Here is a 7,902-nt window from a genome sequence, read left to right as displayed (position 1 = left end):
ATTCCTGGCAGCAATCAATGCCTCAATCAGGACCAAAGCATTCCTGCCAGCAATCCTTACCTCAATCAGGAACAAAACACTCCTGACAGCAATCCCTACGTCAATCAGGAAAAAACAATTCCTCGCAGCAATCCATACCTCAATCAGAAACACAACATCCCTGGCAGCAATCCATACCTCAATCCGGAAACAAAATATCCCTGGCAACAATCCATACCTCTGCTGGAGCAAAACATCCCTGGCAGTAATCCATACCACAATCATGAACAAAGCTACAATCCATGCCTCAGTCAAGAACAGAACATTCCTGGCAGTAATCGAAGTAATGTTCGCAACAGGTTATTCCCCATTTTTTTGTAGCCGCGGGGGTTAGTGGTATAGTGGGGAACAATACATAACACTTTTGATACAAACATGTTGAAACTATTTTTTAGCTAACACACAGGGATTTTCCTCAATTCCACATTACCTCAAGAGGCGGGTATGTGTCCTTTCTGTTACCAGAGGGATACTATAACACACAAAACAGACTAAGGAACAAAAAAACGTCATCAGAGCTATTTATTATATTGTGCGATTAATGCAACCCTAACTCTTTCCCTGTCACGAAGTCCAGAATCCAAGGCGCAGGAGCGACGTAGTACCAACCACCCCCACTTTGGTCATGGAGCCCGCAAGTCAGGGCTTACACGGGTTTCCTGGACCAGAGCGGGGAAGGAGGGTTAGGGTCTCGATGGTTGGATAGGTAGGGGGAGTTAGGTAAACCGGATTGAGGGTGAGGTAGAGGTTATGGGTGGGATTGGGGTATTTTGCAGGGAAGGATTGGTTGCTGCGCACTTTTGTTCTGGTGTCCTCAGCCCTTACTAACTACTTATACATAAGCACCATTTTACACATAAGAACATTCTTATACTGCCTAACCCTAAGTCATCAGATCGGTACAGGAGTTAGCATGCAACTTAGCTCTGGTTCTGTGTCTCGTCCATGAAGAGCGGTCGCGTCCTTGGCACGTCTGAAGGGTTGTTTTCAAAAGGTCCAAGCTAAAAGAAATTAACAAGCATTAAAAAATTCCCATTATCATTGTCTGCATTCACCTCATGCAACTTCCACTCACACAGACACACACTAAAATGGCCTCTCAAGACCTGTATAGTGCTTTCGCACTATACTACGCAGGCGATCTTCTTGCAGACCCCTGCAAACGTGATAAAATGCACAAGCGGTCTTCCTGCAGACCCTCGTGACCAATTGGTGCTGTAAATCTGTGGTAGGTATTTCTAGTGCTGTGTGTTCACCTCACGGGTTTACTATGGTCTCCGAGAGGCGGAAACATCCCAAATGACAAATCGCCCGTGCACAGGTTAATTTAACCCAAAAGAATGCCGCCGGCGCATTTAGCGCCAAAGTTAGGCCACTTAGCTTTTTCGTAGCGGTGCAGGGGCTCTGGGTGGGCAAGCGATCCCCCCTGCACTTCCCCCTCGATCCCCTTGGGCTCTTAGCAAGGAGGAGTACTTATCTCGTGTGGGCGAGGGGCCGGGCTGCTGCTCGGGTGGGGCTGGGCCCCTCGCGTGTAGTTTTGCTGGAGCTCCGGTCCAAACGTCTTGTCGGCTTGGAGTCTCAAGCGCAAGCCCCGTGCTCGGGGCTCTGCGCATGCGCGATGGGGCGGCCGCTCCCTTCCTGGTCCCCGATTGGTCCAAAACGTCCCTGGGCATGCTGGGGATTGTAGTTCTTTGGCGCCGGCTGCTGGGAAATGCAGTTTTTAACCTCTTTCTCCTGCACATGGGGCAAAGCAGCCTTTTGTATGGTTGCAGCTTTGTTTGTCTCTCCCCACCAGTGCCCACAACAGTACCCACAACACCCCTGCGGCCAGCCTGTCCTTGTCTCTGCCTACCTGAGTCCCTGACAGTACTCCCCCTCCCACAGAAGGCAGTTCTTCTGGGTTTACTAGGGTAAGTCTTGTGAAAAGCACGCAGCAACCTGGGGGCATGTATATGCTGTGAGGGTTCCCAAGTGCGTTCCTCAGGGCCAAACCCCACCCAGTCAACGAGGTAAAACACTTGGCCCTTTTTATCTCGTTTAGAATTCAATATTGCTCGAACCTCATACTCAGGCTCCCCTTGCACCATAACGGGAGGTGGTTTCCTAGCAATCGTCCCATGTGGAGCGGGTTTCAGGAGGGAGGTGTGGAAAGTGGGATGGATCTTCATTTGGGGAGGTAAGGTCAATTTTACTGCAACAGGGTTCACAATTTTAACTATTGGGAATGGACCCAAATATCGGGGTTGTAATTTCCTGGGCCCATCCATGCGAAGGTTGCGGGTGGATAGCCACACTTTATCTCCTACACAGTAAAGGGGACTGGGTCGACGACGCCTATCTGCATAGCGCTTATATGCGTCCTTGGCTTTTGTGAGACTTCCCTGCACCTCCTTCCAAACTTGCTCTATGCCCACCCGTTGTCCAGCCAACGTTGGCAATTCCAATCCTGAAGCTGGAATGGCCACTGGGAGAATCCGTGGGTGTCGCCCATAAAGGCAGTAGAACTGAGTCTTTTTGGTGGAGGCATGTGTGGCGTTATTATATGCCAATTCTGCCAACCAAGTATGCTGGACCCAGGTTGTCTCCCTACTTGTGGCAAAACACCGTAAATACTGCTCCAGGCATTGATTCACGCGTTCTGTCTGGCCATCTGTCTCGGGATGGTAACCGGACGACAAGCGGACTTCCATTCCTAGAATCTTGCAAAACTCACGCCAAAAGCGAGAGGTGAACTGTGGGCCCCTATCGGTGACCACACAATAGGGAAGGCCATGGAGGCGGACTATGTTTTGCAGAACTAATTCGGCAATTGCTCCAGCAGTTGGGACTCCCTTACATGGGAGGAAGTGGGCCATTTTCGAAAAGGTATCCACTATTACCAATACAGAAGTGTATTCCTGAATCTCGGGAAGATCCACAATAAGGTCCATGGTGATCGTATGCCATGGTATCGCAGGAGTCGGTAGGGGATGAAGGAGCCCAGCGGGCTTTTGGTGACTAGCTTTATTTCGAGCACACACATCGCATTTAGACACATGCTGCTGAACGTCTTGCCGCCACTTGGGCCACCAGAAATGTCTGGCCACCAACTCCTGAGTTTTCGACTTTCCCGGGTGTCCCGCCAATGACGAATCGTGGCACCATGATAAGGCCTTTTCCCGTAGTTGCTTGGTGGGCAAGTACAAGGCTGACCCATGGTAGGGGAGTCCTTCAACGAATGTGTTTTGAGGATCCTGTTTGCACCACTGATGGATATCCTGCATAGTGAGGTCTTTTAATACGGCCTCAAAGAAATCAGAAGTGGCTCCTACGATACGTGTTGGGGAAATAATAGGTTGAGGTGTAATGCCTGCCTCTCGCTCTGCTGACTCGGGATATCGTGACAATATATCTGCCTTTCGATTGTTGGCTCCGGGTCTATATGTTATGATGAAATCAAACTCGGCAAAGTATTGAGCCCATCGCAACTGGCGCGGGCTCAACGTCTTGGCGGTTCTTATAAACTGGAGGTTACGATGATCCGTTATGATCGTGGTGGTATGACGTGCCCCCATCAGGTAGTGTCGCCACTCACCAAGAGCTGCCTTAATTGCCAACAATTCCCGATCGGCAATGATATAGTTCTGTTCAGCTGGGAGCAGTTTCCTTGAAAAGTAAGCCACGGGATGTAGCAGGCCTGTCTGAGGGTCCCGCTGGGACAGGATAGCACCTAGAGCATAGCTAGAGGCGTCCGTTTCCACTACAAATGGTCTGGACAAATCCGGGTGTTTCAGTACCGGGGCATCGGTGAAGGCCTTTTTGAGCTGTTGAAACCCCTGGTCGGCCGATGTGTCCCACACAAAAGGGCAGCCTTTACGAAGAAGCTTCGTGATTGGAATGACCAATGCAGAAAAGTTCTTTACGAAGCGTCTGTAGAAGTTCGCAAACCCCAGGAATGACTGTATCTCTTTCACACTGGTAGGGGGAGCCCAATCCAAGATTGCCTGCACCTTTTTCTTGTCCATTTGTACGCCGGTTGGGGTCAGGAAGTAGCCTAGAAATTCCACGGTGGTACAATGGAATTCGCACTTCTCCAGTTTTGCATAAAGGTGGTATTCTCGCAGCTTTTGCAAAACTGCGCGTACATGTCGGACATGTTCCTGGAGATTATGAGAATATATTAGGATGTCATCTATGTACACTACCGCACATACGTCTAAATATTCTCTAAGGACCTCATCCAAGAAATGTTGGAAGGCTGCGGGGGCGTTACAGAGACCGAATGGCATAACCTGATATTTGTACAATCCGAACTTGGTCCGGAAGGCGGTTTTCCATTCGTCTCCCTCGCGCACCCACACAAGATGGTAAGCGCCTCGAAGGTCCAACTTGGTGTAGATTGTCGCGTCCCTAACTTGATCCAGAAGAACTGGGATGAGAGGAAGCGGATAACGGTTCTTAATGGTTATCTGGTTCACTCTGCGGTAATCTATACAAGTCCGGAGCTCTCCAGACTTCTTCGGTATGAAGAACAAAGGTGATGACACTGGCGAATTAGAGTGGCGAATAAAACCATTCTTTAAATTCGCAGCTATGTACTCCTGGAGGTGATTATTTTCAGCCTCCGTTAGGGCATATATACGGCTACACGGTAGAGTAGCCCCAGGCTCCAGATCAATTCTGCAGTCAAATGGCCGATGTGGGGGCAATGATTCTGCAGCTTGTTTGTTAAACACGTCCATGAAATCTGCGTATTCTTGAGGTATACTTTCGGGACGCATTTCCTTTTGCTTAACCGAGACGTTGAGGGCACACACTGAAGGTATACTTTCTTGCCGGCAATGTTCTAGACAATGCGGTGAGTCCAGACTGATTGAACCTGTGGTCCAATGAATTTGGGGGTTATGCATTTTTAGCCATGGTAATCCCAAAATCAGCCCGAATTGTGGGGCAGCAATGATATCAAAGGCAATGTTTTCTCTATGCCAAACTCCGCATTGTAAGGCCACCAAACAGGTGTTATGCGTTATGGGCCCTGAGCTGAGGGGAGTGCCGTCTACAGCACGTACAGGTTCCGGGTTTGCCTTTTGTTGTACTGGGATACCTAAGGTAACCACGTACTGGGCATCAATAAAATTACCTGTCGCTCCCGAGTCGACAAACATAGTGACCTGTTTCTTCTGTGTTTGGAACTCCAAACAACCCGTCAAGGTGACATGCGTAGCATAGTTCGAAATGCCTGCCATTGGGGCCCTGCTACTCAACAGGCTCGATCGGGTGACCCCCACTACCGACGAGCCGAAGCGTTGCCCTGGGTCTTGGGCTTGCTCGGGCATTCACGTACAAAATGTCCAGCCTTGCCACAGTACATACAGAGGCCGACCTTCCTCCTTTGTTCTTTTTCCTCTTTAGTGAGGGGACCTCGAACAGAACCTATCTGCATTGGTTCATCCCCCTCTGACTTGGCCGCCACCCCCCGGGATCCCTTATACAGATCCAATCGAGGCACAGGTCGTGAATCTCCTTTTCGTCTATCGCCCCGCCTTTCAGCCATTCGATGGTCAAGCCGTAAGGCCAGGTCAATCATCTCTGAGCATTCCCTTGGCTGTGGATCAACCTGGGCAATAAGGTCTTTGATGTCATCCCTCAAACCTTGATAAAAGAGAGACATCCTTTTGTCATGAGGCCAGTCGGCTTCGGCTACCAGCCGATTGAAATGAGTGACGTACGTCACTAGTTCCCTAGACCCCTGCTTGAGGCTTAACAGTTCCCGATCCTTGCAAAGGGTGGCAGCTCGCCGGTTAAATATTTTCTCAAACTCCGCCAGGAACTCATCCCAGTCATAAAGAATGGCATGGTCCTTTTGGACTAATGGATTTGCCCATGCCGCAGCGTCCCCCGTGAGGTACGATATTACAAACGCCGTTCGGGACTGAACGGACCGAAAGGCTGCTGTCTTGGTCAGAAAATGGAGACGACATTGAGTAATAAAAGTGGTAAACTTTTGTGGGTCTCCGGCGTAGCGCTCTGGAGGGGCCAACGGAACTATTGCCTCCGGACTGACGTGTACCTGCACCGGGGTAGGTGGTTGGCCAGGTAAGGGCGCTGTCTGAGCTGCTAAACTGCGCACCTGTGCGGACAGTGTGGCATAGTCTTGTCTAGACGCCACCAGTTCACCTTGTAAGTCTTGCAGGGCTTTGGCTATTTCTTCCATGGTTTCAATGGGGGCGGGGGGCGGCCACGCCACTCGGGCGCCTGAATACTACGTGGGCTTGCGCTTCTGTCACGAAGTCCAGAATCCAAGGCGCAGGAGCGACGTAGTACCAACCACCCCCACTTTGGTCGTGGAGCCCGCAAGTCAGGGCTTACACGGGTTTCCTGGACCAGAGCGGGGAAGGAGGGTTAGGGTCTCGATGGTTGGATAGGTAGGGGGAGTTAGGTAAACCGGATTGAGGGTGAGGTAGAGGTTATGGGTGGGATTGGGGTATTTTGCAGGGAAGGATTGGTTGCTGCACACTTTTGTTCTGGTGTCCTCAGCCCTTACTAACTACTTATACATAAGCACCATTTTACACATAAGAACATTCTTATACTGCCTAACCCTAAGTCATCAGATCGGTACAGGAGTTAGCATGCAACTTAGCTCTGGTTCTGTGTCTCGTCCATGAAGAGCGGTCGCGTCCTTGGCACGTCTGAAGGGTTGTTTTCAAAAGGTCCAAGCTAAAAGAAATTAACAAGCATTAAAACATGCCCATTATCATTGTCTGCATTCACCTCATGCAACTTCCACTCACACAGACACACACTAAAATGGCCTCTCAAGACCTGTATAGTGCTTTCGCACTATACTACGCAGGCGATCTTCTTGCAGACCCCTGCAAACGTGATAAAATGCACAAGCGGTCTTCCTGCAGACCCTCGTGACCAATTGGTGCTGTAAATCTGTGGTAGGTATTTCTAGTGCTGTGTTTTCACCTCACGGGTTTACTATGGTCTCCGAGAGGCGGAAACATCCCAAATGACAAATCGCCCGTGCACAGGTTAATTTAACCCAAAAGAATGCCGCCGGCGCATTTAGCGCCAAAGTTAGGCCACTTAGCTTTTTCGTAGCGGTGCAGGGGCTCTGGGTGGGCAAGCGATCCCCCCTGCACTTCCCCCTCGATCCCCTTGGGCTCTTAGCAAGGAGGAGTACTTATCTCGTGTGGGCGAGGGGCCGGGCTGCTGCTCGGGTGGGGCTGGGCCCCTCGCGTGTAGTTTTGCTGGAGCTCCGGTCCAAACGTCTTGTCGGCTTGGAGTCTCAAGCGCAAGCCCCGTGCTCGGGGCTCTGCGCATGCGCGATGGGGCGGCCGCTCCCTTCCTGGTCCCCGATTGGTCCAAAACGTCCCTGGGCATGCTGGGGATTGTAGTTCTTTGGCGCCGGCTGCTGGGAAATGCAGTTTTTAACCTCTTTCTCCTGCACATGGGGCAAAGCAGCCTTTTGTATGGTTGCAGCTTTGTTTGTCTCTCCCCACCAGTGCCCACAACAGTACCCACAACACCCCTGCGGCCAGCCTGTCCTTGTCTCTGCCTACCTGAGTCCCTGACATTCCCTGCAGGGAGTACACTATGCTACCCCTGCTTGATGTTTCTAACCCTCAAAAAACGCTAATATGCCGACTGCCGGCAAGACATGCATGGGGACTATTCATACCCTATGTTACAAAAATGAGAAAACATATTCACAATGAACTACCACAATACATTTTATACATCTAAATTTCATTAGTCCAAACAATTAAAACCAAGACAGTTACGGGAAAAACCATTTCCCGGCTGCACCCTTGGATGAAACAGACAGGTCACGTGGGACTCGGCGTCACACTCTTCGACAATTTAATTGCCCTC

Source organism: Ambystoma mexicanum, chromosome 1p, assembly GCF_040938575.1.
Source record: "Ambystoma mexicanum isolate Mex_15411 chromosome 1p, UKY_AmexF1_1, whole genome shotgun sequence".
Classification (NCBI taxonomy): Eukaryota; Metazoa; Chordata; class Amphibia; order Caudata; family Ambystomatidae; genus Ambystoma; species Ambystoma mexicanum.
This window is presented reverse-complemented; position numbering follows the sequence as displayed.